Source organism: Chelon labrosus, assembly GCF_963514085.1.
Source record: "Chelon labrosus genome assembly, chromosome: 5".
In the NCBI taxonomy this organism is placed as follows: domain Eukaryota; kingdom Metazoa; phylum Chordata; class Actinopteri; order Mugiliformes; family Mugilidae; genus Chelon; species Chelon labrosus.
In genome coordinates, this window is record NC_140341.1 from 30,856,694 (window position 1) to 30,872,994 (window position 16,301).

General features: G+C 39.8%; 1 protein-coding gene across 2 annotated transcripts in view; it reads left to right on the forward strand.

The window, feature by feature from the left end:
- Positions 1-494: 494 nt before the first annotated feature.
- The window catches only part of LOC311487939 (calcitonin gene-related peptide type 1 receptor), a 30,771-nt gene continuing 14,964 nt past the window's right edge, over positions 495-16,301 (forward strand). For both annotated transcript variants that reach the window (XM_084544381.1, XM_084544383.1), the window contains exon 1: positions 495-689. The gene's annotated coding sequence lies outside the window, so the exon portion shown is untranslated. The remainder of the gene's footprint in view (positions 690-16,301) is intronic.

Consider the following 16,301-nt stretch of genomic DNA (forward strand, 5'->3'; position numbering starts at 1 on the left):
TTCAATATGTAATGTTATGAAGCAGAGATTGCTGATTGTCTTATTATTACTTTTATTTGGTAATGTGCAACCTCACCCTGGCCCTGACTTGCAGTGTACCAGGACACCATCTGATTTCAAAGCCCTGTCTGGTCTTAAAAGTGTCACCTTAATGTGATTGTTATACAAAAAGCACATGGTCAGGATTTGGCTTAAATAAACAGATACATATATTTGTTGTAATTTCTGAAATATGGTTGACCAAATCTATTAGTCATCATGTGTGGGCTGGGAGCTAATAACTATGCCTGTTTCAAAACAGATTCTCTCCTGAAGTGCGAGCACTAGAGTTATGTTGACTGTGTTAAGGAGAATCAAAACAGAATTTTCCAGAATAAAACCACAATTTAATAAAACAAAATGCACTTGCAAGCCTGCAATACAGTGTGGGAGTTAAGTGGCCAGCCATCCGGCGCTGTGTCAGATTCCAGGTCCTCAGCCGTAGGCTATAACGTGATGTAACAGGAAGTAGTGGGTTGCCTTCCAACGCCAACCTGACAGCCGCTTCGACTGCGCTCATTGAACGCCGGAGATCCGCAGTGTTGGGTTCCCTGCGCCGAATCTGAAGAAGAGAAGACACTTTGGGGGACTGCCGTTGAGAGTGTATTCCGGTTTAAACGTCCTGCCCTGCTGTTGGATTTAACTCTACGGTAGGAAGCGCCGATACATTAAATGTGAATGATATGTGATGCGCTGTATTGCTCCTTTTGTTTCGGTGCGTTCCCAGCTACAGCAATGTCGAAGGAGGTGGCAGGGGGGTTGTGTTCATCGTTGTCTGTTGATCGAGGTCATTTCCACAGTGTGTGCATGGATTACAGAGCCGATGAAAAAGCATTAATAGATTGCTTTGTCTTGAAAGCATTCTAAACCAAGAGACACTCGCATGAGCATTCGTAACAGATCCCAATCCGCGCCGTCCTTCTGTCAAGAGCTGAATGTAAAAAAAAAATAAATAAATAAAAAATGCATGTGAGAATATAATGAAACGACAGCCTTTGTGCATTTTGGACATCATGCACGACCCAAGGGCGTCATGATCATAACACATTTATTTTATCGTTAGTTCCAATAAGAAATTCAGAATCACTTTAAAAGGATTTTTATTTACGATGTGCCCGGCACTGGATTTTACGTCGAGTGATGTAGCCTACTCTTTACTCAGCAGATACTATACGCACGCTTTATAATAAAGCGTAAAAGCCCAAGTAAAGGGGCTAAAACTACAAAGGATATTTTTTCACGCACATGAATGATTTGATTTTTGGTTTTCAAACTAAAAAGACCACGATTACACTCAGCTTTCGTAGCCACCGCCAGGCTGCAGCCCACCTTTACATCCATTATATAGGCTGACTAATCTCTAATAAAGTCTGTGAAATGATGAAACGCAGACAGATTAAATAGGGAAGCAATAATTCAACACTGAGGCTTGGATGTAGGAGATGGTCACTGGTTGCTAAATCATCTGCATGGTTACATAAGCAGCAGATTTGGACATGTTGAAAGTTTGTGGGTTGGACAGTTAAAAAAATAGGGTGGATGATGATGATCATGTGTAGGAGGAGGATGCAATGACGGTGGTCACCATTGGCAGAGAATGCTGTGCTGAAGAAAGATGCTCTGGAGTCATTTTAAGGGAAATGACTGAGCTGATTGATTATTCACAGCAGAGTTTCTGGACCTGAGTGAGCTGTTCATCTATCAGCGCTTCAGATTTGCATTTGTGTTGCATATTTATCACAGGTTTTGCAATGATGGATGAAGTGTTCTCAGATAGCCTATTACTTTATTTATATAAACTATTGTTTAATTTAGCGTTAACTGAGCCTCTAAAATGAACAACAAAACAACCACATTTTTTTTTCTTCACCAAAATTTCTAATCTTTTGGGGGGCGGCTGTGGCTCAGTAGGTAGAGCGGGTTGTCCACAAACCAGAGTGTTAGCGGTTCGATCCCTGGAATGTGCCACATGCCGAAGTGTCCTTGAGCAAGACACTGAACCCCCAGTTGCTCCCAGTGCGTGACACTGGTGTGTGCTTGTGTGAGCGAAAACACTTCAGCTAAATCTATTTATTTTCCTTTGTTTCATTTGAATAGTTATTGCTACCAAGAAGAAAATATGGTCCGCATAATTTAATATTGCACACACATAATGAGCAGCCCAACCTCAACTTAGTACCTTCTCTTTAATCTGTGCTGTTTGAATGTCACATCTCTTTTGGCATGAAGTGAAGTTTTAAAATCAAATGTAAGTTAGTGTTTTGTTTAGATCAGCTTCACGTAAATATTTCTCATTATAGAAAAGATTATTACAGGACAAAAAAAATCTCTGTCAGCTGTCAGGACACTTTGGACAGCGAACGTATCAAAGCTGCCAGTTGGCAAGGCTGAGGGATGAGGCCATTTTGCTCCGACATCCTCCAGCGGCCCGGGCCCACATGAAATACATGAGCTGATTGTGCAGCGGGAATGCCGTGCAACCCGTCACATTCAACCCTCAAACTATCATGCTGAGCCTTTGCTGCACGAGTCCAGCTAACAGCTATTAAATATGAACAAAACAATTTGCTTGGCAACATAGCTCCGAAAGCCCATGCAATCACCATGGTGGACCTTTTCTTAAAGCAATGGCATCTACAGGGCTGTGCCAGTGGAATCCCATTCACACTGTAGCTAATTCTGACATACAATAGCTGCGTAATGTGCAAGGGCTGAATTCAGGATGATTTCTTTACAGTCACCTAACAAAGGGATGCTTTGTTTCTGCTGTTCTTTCAGGAGAAGTTTTCATATGGTATTTCTGCTGTATTTATACATTGACCTGTCGCCTTTGTGAGGGATTCATCCAGTAAACAATGCTGGCAACCCACTCTGATGAGTGCAAAGACCAATCCGATTTACAGTCATACGAGTAATGACGAATCCCATGAAACCTAACACCTCATAAATCATCAAGGCACAGTGTGCGCCTGCAGCCTGCTCCATATTGATTCCCCGGTTACGTTCCTTGTTCTGCTGTGGACAGTGCAGCACTCTCACATATTTATTATATTTATATTTATCACATAAGGGATATGATCACTAATTTCAAATTCTTACAGCATCTTTTGCTGTCCTTAAGATGCATTCAGGTTGAACCCCTGTTGTGTTTCAGCTTAGATTAAATCAGCAATCCTTGGAAACATTATATGTATCTTTCCCATCTGCTCACCCTAGGCTGAAGTTATCAAATTACACAAAAGCGTAATAATGTACATATTGAGCGTTCCCCTCGGGTTCTGGATTCAATTTTGGGATGTGAAACCTTTAGAGCACACAGGTGATGATGATACGTGTCATGAGCTAATGTCTTCAGGAGCGACATGTGTAGTGTTGAAGCAACACTGGATAGTGGAAAGAGGCAGTACGGTATCTAAGGGTGTTCCATGTTTGTGTGAGCTAAACAAACTGTCAGTGACACAAGCTTCCTGATTTACTGTGTGGGAGTGGGCTTCTGGCATACAGAATAGAGGAAATGGCCCCTGAGATGCTCTGCCTGTTTGTCTGTCTTTCAAAGGTGAACCTGCAGTGCTAATGATTAAATTATTGCAAGTGCAGCGATCCATAGTGTATTATTGTCCAGACCTGGATGAGGTCTTTGACAGGCTGGAAGATCTAGGAAACTTTTGGACCTGGCATTCCTGTGAATGCTTCTTAGACATGTACCACCTACCAAGACCAGACCAGACCAGTCACCCCCACCCCATAGTAATGACACTCCCTGATGGCAGCAGCCATCCCCAGCAGGATCCAGTCTGACACAAGCACACATGCAAAAACACTTTAGGAACAACTCAAAAAACGAAAAACAGCACAAGGTGTTGACCTGGGTTTCAAATTCCCTACATCCCAAACTGATCAAGTGTCTACTTACTTTCATTTTATTTTACATGTGTATTACCTACACAATCGTATGTAGGGACTAGAATGCCAAAATGTACCAGAAGACTGCATAGAGAGGACTGGATACCAGATTCAAGGGTGGCACCTGTTCACTGGAAAATAAATTTGCTTGGCTTGAGCAATCGTCAGTTGCCTTGATCCTCAGTTGACTGTTTAAATTATCTTTTAACCCACAATACCTGTTTTTTTTCTGGGGTCTACTACTGCTACATGTTCTGTTTTCCTTTTAATATTATAGTACAACCAGTGAATTGAAAACAGCACAGAGTTTCTAGTAAGTAAGTAATGAAAATGATGTTAGTTGTAGACATAATGCTGTTGTATGTTGTCATTGAGGTTTTGAACAGTTCATGTCAGATTTCCTCAAATCCTAGTATATTCTCACACACATAGAAGCTGTTGTACATTTTTGTTACACACACTCAAGGCATTCAGAGCAACTTGAGCCCGTTAGTTATGACGTGAATAGCGCTCTTGGAGGTCAAGTATAGGGCCCACATGGAGGATATTCCTTGGCTTCCTTAGTGTAGTTGAATTTGACAGAGCTCCAGCGTTATTTTTGTCATGACAGTGCCTATAGGGAACCACTAAAACGAATCCTTGAAGTCTTCACTGTTGACACTGTTAGACTCCAATAAATGCTGGAAGAGGTATAAATGTGTAAATATTGCATTAGTGACATATTTAGCTGTTTAAGTACCTGTACATGTCCACTTTGTATGTACAGTGTCTGAAGCATAGTATGTCATAACTTAGCTTGGGAGTTTGAGAATCTCTAACATGGAGCTCTGGAAGTATTTGAATGGATAGAATGACGCTTAAAACAGGTAGTATTAGTGAACGTTGTTGGACAAGCTTGACGAGAAACCTCAAATGGCATTTTTCTGAGTTCATGTTTCCACAGCCAGATGAATAACAGCTGATAGCTGAGTTGAAGCACTATTGATAACTAGGGATGCACCGATCCACTTTTTTCACTTCTGATACCAATACCGATATCTGAGGTTTAGTATTGGCCGATACCAATCCGATACCGATACAAAAAAATGGCTGAATTACTTAACAAACTATGTCTCATTGTGTGGAAAAGACTGGGATCATTCTTTTGTGCAAGGCCACATCAAACTTGACTTAAACATTTCTTTCCTATTTTTAAAAAAAACAAATAAATATATATTTTCAGTATACTGAATTATTTATTTATTTAATAAATGTGTACCAGTATAGCAATCTTAAATAAACCAATAGATTCACAAGCTTGGTTAAACATGTAAAAAAATTAGGGCCGGGACTTTAACGCGTTAATTAAGATTAATTAATTACACAAAAATAACGCGTTAATTTTTTTTAACGCATTTTAATCACACTTATTTTTGCACCGCGGAACGTTTCTCACTGGATGAGTTTCGGCGGACCGATTATACTGGAGCACCAACTAGCGTTCATTACAATGGTTCATTACCAGTGTCCTCAACAAGCAGCGGGTGCTGCCGTGAGCCCCTCTCCCGTCCCAAAGCACTCACAGGCGGTCAGTCTCACAGTAGCCCCGCGCAGCAGCGGTCAGAGCAGAGAGGGAGAACCACGCCACCGCGTCCAGACTGCAAACGAATGGCGCATGCGCAAAGCTGCCGCTGATCGCGCCCTGGTTTACAGAGCGGGATGTAAATGTTTCTTCACTGTCACACTAAAATAAATAATAAAATAATAATCCATTTAGATTGTTAATTTTGTCAAGTAAAAACCGTTTGTACAAAAAAATTTAAAAATATTCTAGTTATGGCAAAAAATGCTCATGTTTTTCTGTGCCTGTGACTTGTAGGCTAGAAACTAAACCAAACTTAAGAAAACTAAAAACAAAAAAACAAAAAAAAAACTTAAGTTACTGTGCCAGAGTGTCTCTTTAGAGTCATTTTGCCAATACCAAGCCCGGATAAAGGAGGCGCGTTAATAATACAGCGTCCATCACAATTACATCCAAAAGGTAAATTATGCAAATTAGCCGATGACGTCATTTAGCGACTTCTAGCGACTTTTAGGACAGCCAATAGCTACTTTCCTTTCCTGAGGAGTTGGCAACACTGTTCATTACTTCAGACAACAACAAACCACAGTGAACATGAAAGAAGAAGCTGATGAGACCGCTTTGGTTGGCCCCGTGGATGGGAAATTATCCATTATTCAATGGTATACTAAAAATCCATATGAAAAAAATTACTTCTCACTGTTCTCAGGTCAAATATTTATATGCGATTAAAATGCGATTAATTTCGATTAATTAATTACAAAGCCTCTAATTAATTAGATTAATTTTTTTAATCGAGTCCCGGCCCTAAAAAAAATATAACAAACTTCTCCTAGTTCAGTCAGTGCAAATTCAGGTGCAATTTTTTTCAAAATGCCGGGAAAAAAAATGGCTGGCAGAAATGGGCATGGCCTAGTCAATTAGAACCAGGGCTATGTAAGGAATGAGAGGGAGAAATAATTTTGTTTCTAGGGCACACGGTGCTCGAGATAAGAGCCAAAACATAAAATGGCTTATTATAGCGCCACCTAACTGCAGGCATGTGTATAGACACCTTGGCAAAGTGACATGCTGGGACTTCTACCAAGCTACCAGGTTTGATGCCTTTCGCCCTTGCAGTTTGTCCTGGGCAGACACTTTAGCTACGCATACGCAGAAAAAGAGAAATCATTATTATAATAATAATAATAATAACAATAATAATAAATATCGATAGGGTTCCTGCAACATTGTTTGCATGGACCCCTAATAAGAAGAAGAAGAAAAATCACAACAAAATCAGTAGGGATCCTACAACTTCGTTTGCATGGACCCCTAATCAGAGAGTTCCTCTTAGTTGCATGGCACTTGGGACTGATGACTGCACATCACTGTAACATACACAGCCATATAACAAAATTCAGTGAAAAGCAGCAGCTTGGTAGGATGCAGGAAAACGGAAAGTTCCGGCTAAAAAACTTTAAGCTATTATGCAAAGCTGTCAACCTGTCACTGCATTTAAGGCACTTGGCAAAGTGCCTTAAATGCAGATAACATGTTGCCGCCAGACAGCACTGCATGCCCCAAGATAAGTAGCAAGCACATGCTCAGCATGTTGGTCTATTTTAAACACAGCCTAGTCGCCCTATAGCTACATACAAACATTTACATTAACGCCAACGAGAATTACTAGCAGCTATTCAGGTGCAGTGCAGATGTAGCCCTGGTTTATTTTTAACCAGTGTATTTTTATCAAGATATTTGTGCTATTTTTTCCTTTGCGTAGACTAGAGGCCTCTGGAATAGGATCCCTTTCTCGGGCAAGACCTGTAGTACTCAAAAGCTCCTTCAAAAGTAACTGAAGATGTGGTGTTTGTTGTTTTGTTTCCTACTTGTTTCCTAAGTTTGAATGATGAAAGGGCAGGGGGTAGACACTAATGCAATGCAATTTCATATTCAAAGGGTGAATGTAGTTTTTTCAGCTGTTGTCTCACTGCACCATTCTTCCCTGTTTATGATGTTCTATAAGAAATAGTTTGCCATTTTGAGGAATACATTGGTTCACTCTCTTGCCAAGAGTTGGATAGGGAGACTGATACCACTTTCATGTGTGTATGATAGACATGAAGCTAAAGCAAGAAGATGGTTAACTTAGCCAAGCTTTAAGGCTGGTAACACAGCTACACTGTCCGCTGCTCTGTCCAAAGGTACAGTATCAGAATCTTAACCAGAAGCTTAACGGTACTAATAAACAGTTCCATTTTATCATTTGTGGTTTGTAAATGTGTAAATGAGAAAATGCCTAGTTATTACAGCTTTTAAAATATGTATTATTAGAATTAATGTAAGTATTATCAGCTGAAAAAAAAGACATCCCTCCCACTGTCTTGGAAGTTTAAATGCAGTTGTTTTTAACCATCTGGGTTGGGGGTTCCAGCCCATCAAATCTTGCCCGTTCGCTCACTGTATTCCTAACCATCTATCCACACATCCACTCACTCTTTGTATTTCTGATATTGGTGTGTTATGGTTTGTCTCAGTTGTAGGTTTGATAAATTACATTTGGTTTCACTAAATCTCTTGAAAGTTCTCCCTTCTCACATTCTTTCAGCCAGTTTGGGACGAAAAGGTAAATGCATATATTTCTGCCGGTTCTTTAGGACATAATTGAATTTTTCCTCTATTATGTATTTAGACAAGGGTCAAACTATTACTTTATTGAAATTATAATAACAAGGAGCCTCAACGTGTTGTTTTATAAGATGTTACAAGTCAAAAGGTTTGGGAGATCTCAAGTGAGAGATTTTGTCCTCTAGTGGTGAGCACGTGTCCTATATGCCTGTCCCCTGCACATGGACACATACTGTATGCATATGTGCATTTGACCAATAAGGATATTGGTCAAATGCACATATGCTACTACTATGCTACCTACTTTGTCAGGCTTCACCTATCTACATGTGAAGGAAATATGACAGGTAACATGCAATATTAGTATTGCCAATGTACTAATTTAGCTCTTCAAAACAAACAAAAACAAAAAAAACACCAAAGGGATGCTGGAACAGTGACAAGGTGACAGATGTTAATCAATGCTGTGTTCAGTTTTGAGGACATGGTTTTTGATAAGAAGCAGACACAATAACACTGCTGTGAGCGAGCTGTGACTGGTGTCTGCTGTTTAGTAATACTGTTGTGTTGGGCAGTGAAACCATCACACTTTTTACCCTTGTTTAATGAGTATACAAAAGTATTCCAAGTAACAATGTCCATTGTGATTGGTTTTTGGATTTTCTTCCTACATTGTTGCCCCAATTTCTCTTGCATTTCTCTGATTCTGATTAATCAATTAATATGTTTCACACACATTAAAAAGCTAAATTACCTGTCAAATCCTCACACATGAAACAAAAAATATCAAAACTCTTTGAAAGTGTGACATATCCCTGTGATCTTAATTACGTTACTGTTGCGTACTCCTGGTGACACATTCCAGCATATCAGACGTGAATGGGCTTATAGAAAATCGGCATGTTACTTTTCCCCTGGTTCTTCTCTACCTTTGACATGTCTTGCAAAATTACCACTAACAAATTTTTTGGGGAAATCACATTAATCCTAGAGTATCTCATTAATTTATATCGAATGCACAGACCTGCCTTCCACACATTTACTCTGCCTTGCTCTATAAAGGGGTCACTATGTTTTGCACACTCACTGAACATAGTCATCGAATGAAGGTTGTGGGCGACATAATCTTTCGATAGTCATAATTCCGTAGGGTACTTGACTACATCATCTGTTCTTGGACCCTATTGCCTCAAAGCTTTGAAGGACTACAGTGACTGGCTATATAACATCTGCCATCAACTAACATTATTTAACACCAGTATGAGCCTTTACTTTCTTATTATCTGACATGTTGTCTGCTTCAAACCCCCAACTGTTAATGTAAATACTAATGTGTGCATCAGTCAGGTGGGTTGAGATTTGTCTGGTCTTTTCATGCAACAACGATGACCACTCCTTCACATCTGTGTGGGATTGCTATTGTTTTTCTTTCCTGACATCTGGTGATGCCCTTGGCAACTTGGAGGTCTGCTCTCATGTCCTGTGCTTGGTAACATCAGTGGCTACATGTATTAAACTCTCATCAAGACCCTTTTTTCAGTCACATGGGAGAGGACTAAATGAACAACAAATCACATGGGAAATGTCCACTTGCTTCATTCGACCCTGTTCATCAGGAACAGTTTCACATCGTTGTTGAGAGTTTCCCCTCCTCTCTCTTATATAAGTTTTTCCAGGACCTTTTTTCATCCACTCTGTTCAATCATCAGCTCTCATTGTCCTCACAAAAGACTTATGCTGGATGGAACCCATTCCTTCCTCCCAGCCAACACCAATGCTTCATTCACAGAATTATCCACTATTTTATTAATTCATTTTTATGTGAGAAAATAGATGATGTAAAGGTTGACTATTTTTTTCTTTCTTTGTATTGAGTTATGTCAACAGATACATAGTTATATTTCAGTTCAGATATACACAGGATCGCCTTTTTCTTTTCTTTTTTTTTAAACTGAATTACATTAACAAAAACACACAAGTACAGCAGGACTAACAAGCAAGCAAGAAAAATATCACCTTTGCATACAGGGTATTATGATATGCTGTAGCCAGCTCCATTGTCATTAAACAGGATGAAGTTCAGATTAGAGGAGTACTGTGTCCAGTACTGGTTGCCAGATCTTAATAAATCCGTCCACATTGTCATGAATGATGTAGGTCAATGCACCAATGGGGATGGCTTCAGTTTTAAATAAGTTCATCTTAAAACCTGATATGTGTCCAAATTGTTGTAGATAATCGACCAGACATGGAATTGTGCTATCTTTATCCACTAAGTACAAGAGGACATCGTCTGCATAAAGCAGTGAGTCCTGCTAAGGGCTCAATAACTAATGCGAACAGGAGAGGGCTCCGTGTCACCTGTAGTGCCCCCTGTAGACGTAATGTCACACAACTTGATGGGCGTCTACAATAGTTTTCAGATTGTGTATGCCAAATTTCATGAAGTTAGCTATACAGTTTTTGAGATATTGAAATGTTGCTTTTGTAGCACGCCCTAGAGACCATGGGTCACAGAAGTTGGGGCGCTTGTACAGAATCATGTTATCATCAATGATATGAAGTTTGATTAAGTTTGGGTATATACAGTTGAAACCAGATGTTTACATACACTGTGTTAAAAGACATACACATTTTTTTCCTCACTGTCTGAAGTTAAATCAGACTAAACCTCTCCTGTTTTAGGTCAGTTAGGACTACTAAAATTATTTCTATTTGCTAAATGCCACAATGAGAGAGAATTTCTTAGAGATTTTTTTTAAGTTTACATGAATGTATGTATGTATACACAAAGATTACTATGTATTTAAACAATGAAGGAAAGCCCTGATGATGATGTCATGGCTTTGGAAGCTTCTGATAGGTTAACAGACAACATTTCAGTTAATTGGAGGCACACCTGTGGATGTATTTTAAGGCTACACCTCAAACACACTGCTTCCTTGTTTGACATCATGGGAAAATCAAAGGAAATCAGCCAAGATATCAGGAAGAGAATTGTGGTGCTCCACAAAACTGGTTCATCCTTGGGTACAATTTCCAGATGCTTGAAGGTGCCACGTTCATCTGTTCAAACAATTATACGCAAGTATAGACACCATGGGTATGTCCAGCCATCATACCGCTCAGGAAGGAGACGGGTTCTATGTCCCAAAGATGAACGTGTTTTTGTCCGAAACGTGCGAATCAACCCCAAAACAAAAGCTAAAGACTTAAAGATGATGGCTGAAGCTGGTAAGAGAGTGTCATTATCCACAGTGAAACGAGTCCTGTACTGACATGGACTGAAAGGCCACTCAGCGAGGAAGAAGTCATTACTCCAAAAGCAACACAAAAAGCCAGATTACAGTTTGCAAATACACATAGGGACAAAGACCTTAATTTTTGGAGACATGTCCTGTGATCTGATGAAACTAAAGTGGAACTGTTTGGCCATTATGACCATCGTTACATTTGGAGGAAAAAGGGGGAAGCTTGTAAGCCTGAGAACACCTTCCCAACTGTGAAGTATGGGGGTGGTAGAATCATGTTGTAGGGCTGTTTTGCCGCAGGCGGAACTGGCGCACTTCATAAAATAGACGGCATCATGAGGAAAGAACATTATGTGGAAATATTGAAGCAACATCTCAAGAAATCAGCCAGGAAGTTAAAGCTTGGGTGCAAATGGGTCTTCCAAATGGACAATGACCCTAAGCATACTGCCAAAGTAGTTACAAAGTGGCTTAAGGACGACAAAATCAATGTTTTGGAGTGGCCATCACAAAGCCCCGATCTCAATCCCATAGAAAATCAGTGGGCAGATCTGAAAAGGCATGTGCGAGCGAGGTGGCCTACAACCCTGACTCAGTTACACAAGTTCTGTCAGGAGGAATGGACCAGAATTCCAGCAGACTATTGCGAGAAGCTCGTGGAAGGATACCCAAAGCATTTGACCCAAGTCATACAGTTTAAAGGCAATACTACCAAATACTACTAATGTATGTAAACTTCTGACTTTGAAGAAAGTAATAAAAAAATTCTCTAAGAAATTCTCTCTCCCATTATTGTGGCATTTAGCAAATAGAAATTATTTTGGTAATCCTAACTGACCTAAAACAGGAGAGGTTTACTCTGATTTAACGTCAGACAGTGAGGAAAAAAGGTTTATGTGTCTTTTAACACAGTGTATGTAAACTGGTTTCAACTGTACTTCACAAAATATTAGCTTTGGAGTTATACTGTGCCATGCCTTAAAAATTAATTAGCCATTAACTTTGTAATCTATAACCCGGTTAAAGGTCTTTTGAAGAATTTTCATTATCTTTGTCCATAAATGATACATACCAAGTGTAGTGGATGAACGAACTAAGAGGAGTTGATTTTGCTTGAGGTGCAATTTTTTCAAAATGGCAGAAATGGCATGGCCTAGAACCAGTGCTATCTAAGGAATCGGAGAGAGAAAGAATTGTGTTTCTAGGGCACACGGTTCTCAAGATATGAGCCAAAACGTAAATTGACTTATTATAGCGCCACCTAGCTGTAGGCATGTGTAGTGACACCTTGGCAATGTGGAATGCTAGGACTTCTACCAATTTACCAGGTCTGATGCCTTTCACCCTTGCAGTTTGTACTGGGCAGACTTTTTTAGTTACGCAGAACACTAAGGCGAAATATAAGAAGAACAAAAATCAGAAGAAAAACAATAGGGATCTGCAACTTCGTTTGCATGGACCCCTAAAAATCGGAAGAATAACAATAGGGATCCTACAATGTCGTTGCATGGACCCTTAACAAACAACCAACATGTTGCAGCCACTGACATAACCATAAATGAATAATTGTCCATTACCCGCAGATGGTGACGAGTACTGCTGGTCATTAGAAAATAAGATCCAGGAGGCACAACTGTGATATTTCTCTTCCTTGTCTCTTGTTTATACAACAAGTACAAGATGGTCACGATTACTGTACCCCAGTGACCAGCTTTCTGTTTGTCTTTCAAAGACTGATAAGAGAGTCAAGCAAACATTGGCATGTTACAGGACAGTATTTCTCTTTTCCTATTCCTTCCCTCCGTCATTTGTCATTCACCATACAGTATTATTTAAGATTACTTTTGTCTTCAACTTTTGGTAAAAAAATAATCACTGCATTTGCTTTGGGCAGTGGCCTTCCTTTTGACCCATGGTTTGGTTCATCAAAAAACTCTCATCTGACTAAAGTCTCATGGTTGGAGAATCATAAGGGTGGGATTAATAGCCTTCCTGGAGTAATCCAATATTTTTGTTGTCAGGAGGGACAGGATGTTTATGAAGTATAACTTATTTAAAAAATAATGAATACTTTCTCAGTTCCAAACTAACTAACCTTGTCACAGAAGTTGTTAGTGTGGGTGCATTTTATTAAAATTGTTGTCCAAAAAGTCGAATGTAAACTTTGTAAGTTTACAGGAGTTTACAAAGTTCAGTTCACTGCTGAACAGTCTTTGGCATGTCATCTAAAACCACTAGGGTAATAATTATATTGCCTGTGAAGGTTCTCAGTCATCCAAGTCATGGTCTATCCAAAAACGTTAAAGAAAGACAACTGGACTTCTAAAGTTTCTTGAAGAGGTTTCACCACTCATGCAAGTAACTTCTTCAGTTCAAGCATATTAAAAGGCTGGTGGTCAGAACTGAAGAAACTGCTCAAATGAGAGGCAAAACATCTTCAAGAAACTCTACAAGTCTTGTTCCCTTTCTTTAACAATTTGGATATAACAATTATGTTGCAAATGTTTATAATTCATTCAGGCTTTCTAGGCAGAGCACACTCGGTATATTATACGTACAATTAAAGCTGTTATTAAGTGTTATTGTTTTGTTCAGTTGCTACTATGTTGCAGATGTCATAGTTGTCATAATTGTCCATGTATGTTTCAAATGTAAAAATATGGATTATTCGAAGAAGAGTTACAGTGTTATCTTTTCTTGAAGAATCAACTTTATTTTATATGTCATGTATGGGACCATTATTGTAGCCATTATTGTATCTGCAAATGTGTATTTCAATCCGTGTGTGTGTAACCAGATTTGCAAATGTGTAAAAAACATCTGTGTGTGCGTAGCCAGATTTGCAAATGTGTAAAAAAAAAAAAAAATCTGTCTGTAACTAGATTTGCAAATGTGTAAAAAAAAAAAAAAATCCACAAATGCGTACATTGATCTGTATGTGTAGACAAATCTGTAAATTTGTGATCCGTAAATTTCTGGCCTCTCCATTGGATGTGTTCTTACACGTGACTTTTGCTACACTTCTGCCGCGGCAGATCCGCAAATGTGTGTGGAGATTTGTCTGTGTGCCTCCGTAGCTATACAGCTACATACCACCAGTGGGCGCTAGGCTAGCACCCAATGATATTAGCTACCGGCTACCTGGGCTGGCTGGTACCACATACTGTATGGCTGGGACCAGAGGTTGCGCTAGACTTTTTCCGTTGTCGGTCATTTTGACTGACAGGGTCATAAAATTCCGTCATAATCTATTTTTACCCGTCACTTTAATTTTATATTTTTTTAAAATGATAATAAAGACATATTCATATATACATATATATTGTATATGGTCTATGGCAGCAGTTCCCAAACTTTTTTGGCCGCCTCCTTCTATATCCCAACCGCGCTGATGCACCCCAATCCCCCACACTTAAAAAAAAAAACAAAAAAAAACGCAACAAGCTTTTTTATATCCATATTAAAGGCAGCATGTTTAATTATGCTCAAGTTACCAGAACACACATATAACAAAATAATCACGATCACAACAACGCGCTCTCACATTTGAATTAAACTGAAACACTGTAACATTTTCAATATAATGAAACAAAGTTAGTCACAAGCTTCCACTTTTAAGAGCAAAGGGGATGGATGACGGGCTCAGGCTCAGACTCAGAGGCAGAAAGCAGATAAGTTGGGAGAAATATGGCTAATATTTTCAGCCGATTAAACAAAAATTGCAGCAACTTTAAATGACCGTGGAGCTAACACAACCGCATCATCATAACACAGCGGTTATGGAAATAAAATTAGAATGCCAGTAATTCGAATTAAATTGTAATAAAGTTACACACGACCCACAACATAAATAAAGAGCATAGGCTCAGGAACAGATAAAAAAAAAAAAAATCCATCTCACGATTTTCAAGTTCAGTTAGTTGCGCATATACGGTGCGTAGAAGAAGATAACTTCTTCTCCGCCACTGCATTTTGCATCTCGCCCACCCCCTAGAGGCAGTTCACGCACCTCCAGGGGTGCGCGCACCACACTTTGGGAATCCCTGGTCTATGGTTAGCCGAGCTCTGATGTGAGCATCAGTGTAATCGGTGTACCAGGAAATTGTGCACCGACAAAAGTTCCGAGATGTTTGGAACTGGAACGCAAACTTCGATGAGAGACAAGAGCCAGTTAATAAGGTCACTCGCCACCAAGTGGTCAGGGGTGTGAATTGCAATCTGTCAAAATGACGGACGGCCTTCAGATTTTTCTGTCATATTTAAAAAAAAAAAAAACGGTCAATGACGGAAAATATTCGGTTAACGCGACCCCTGGCTGGGACGAACAGTGGTCCCGATCCCGATGCAATGGAGGCTGGATGTCGTGCTCTAACTACATAACAGGGCTCTCTCGCATTAAAATAAGTTCATCTTCCTGGGCTTCCACTTCCAGCTCTTCTTTGAAATGTGCACGCATTTACGGCGCTACTATTTCACCTGGCGACTAGAAATACTATTTTGTCCCATCGATTTGCTGATAGGTCGCTGATTCAAGCAGAGGAGTCTGCTTTCGCCTCATCCATTTGTAGATTACTAATTTTAAACAGTCTATGTTAATAATGTGTGGCGAATTTTATCACTTCTCAGCGTGGCGTGTGAGCGTGTGAACTTATTGAAATGTGTGTGTCTCATTCGAGAGCCCTGTTATGTAGTTACAGCACGACATCCAGCCTCCATTGCATCGGGACCACTGTTCGTCCCAGCCATACAGTCTGTGGTACAAGCCAGCCCAGGTAGCCGGTAGTTAATATCATTGGGTGCTAGCCTAGCGCCCACTGGTGGTATGTAGCTGTATAGCTACGGAGGCACACAGACAAATCTCCACACACATTTGCGGATCTGCACATCCAATGGAGAGGCCAGATATTTACAGATCACACATTTACAGATTTGTGTAC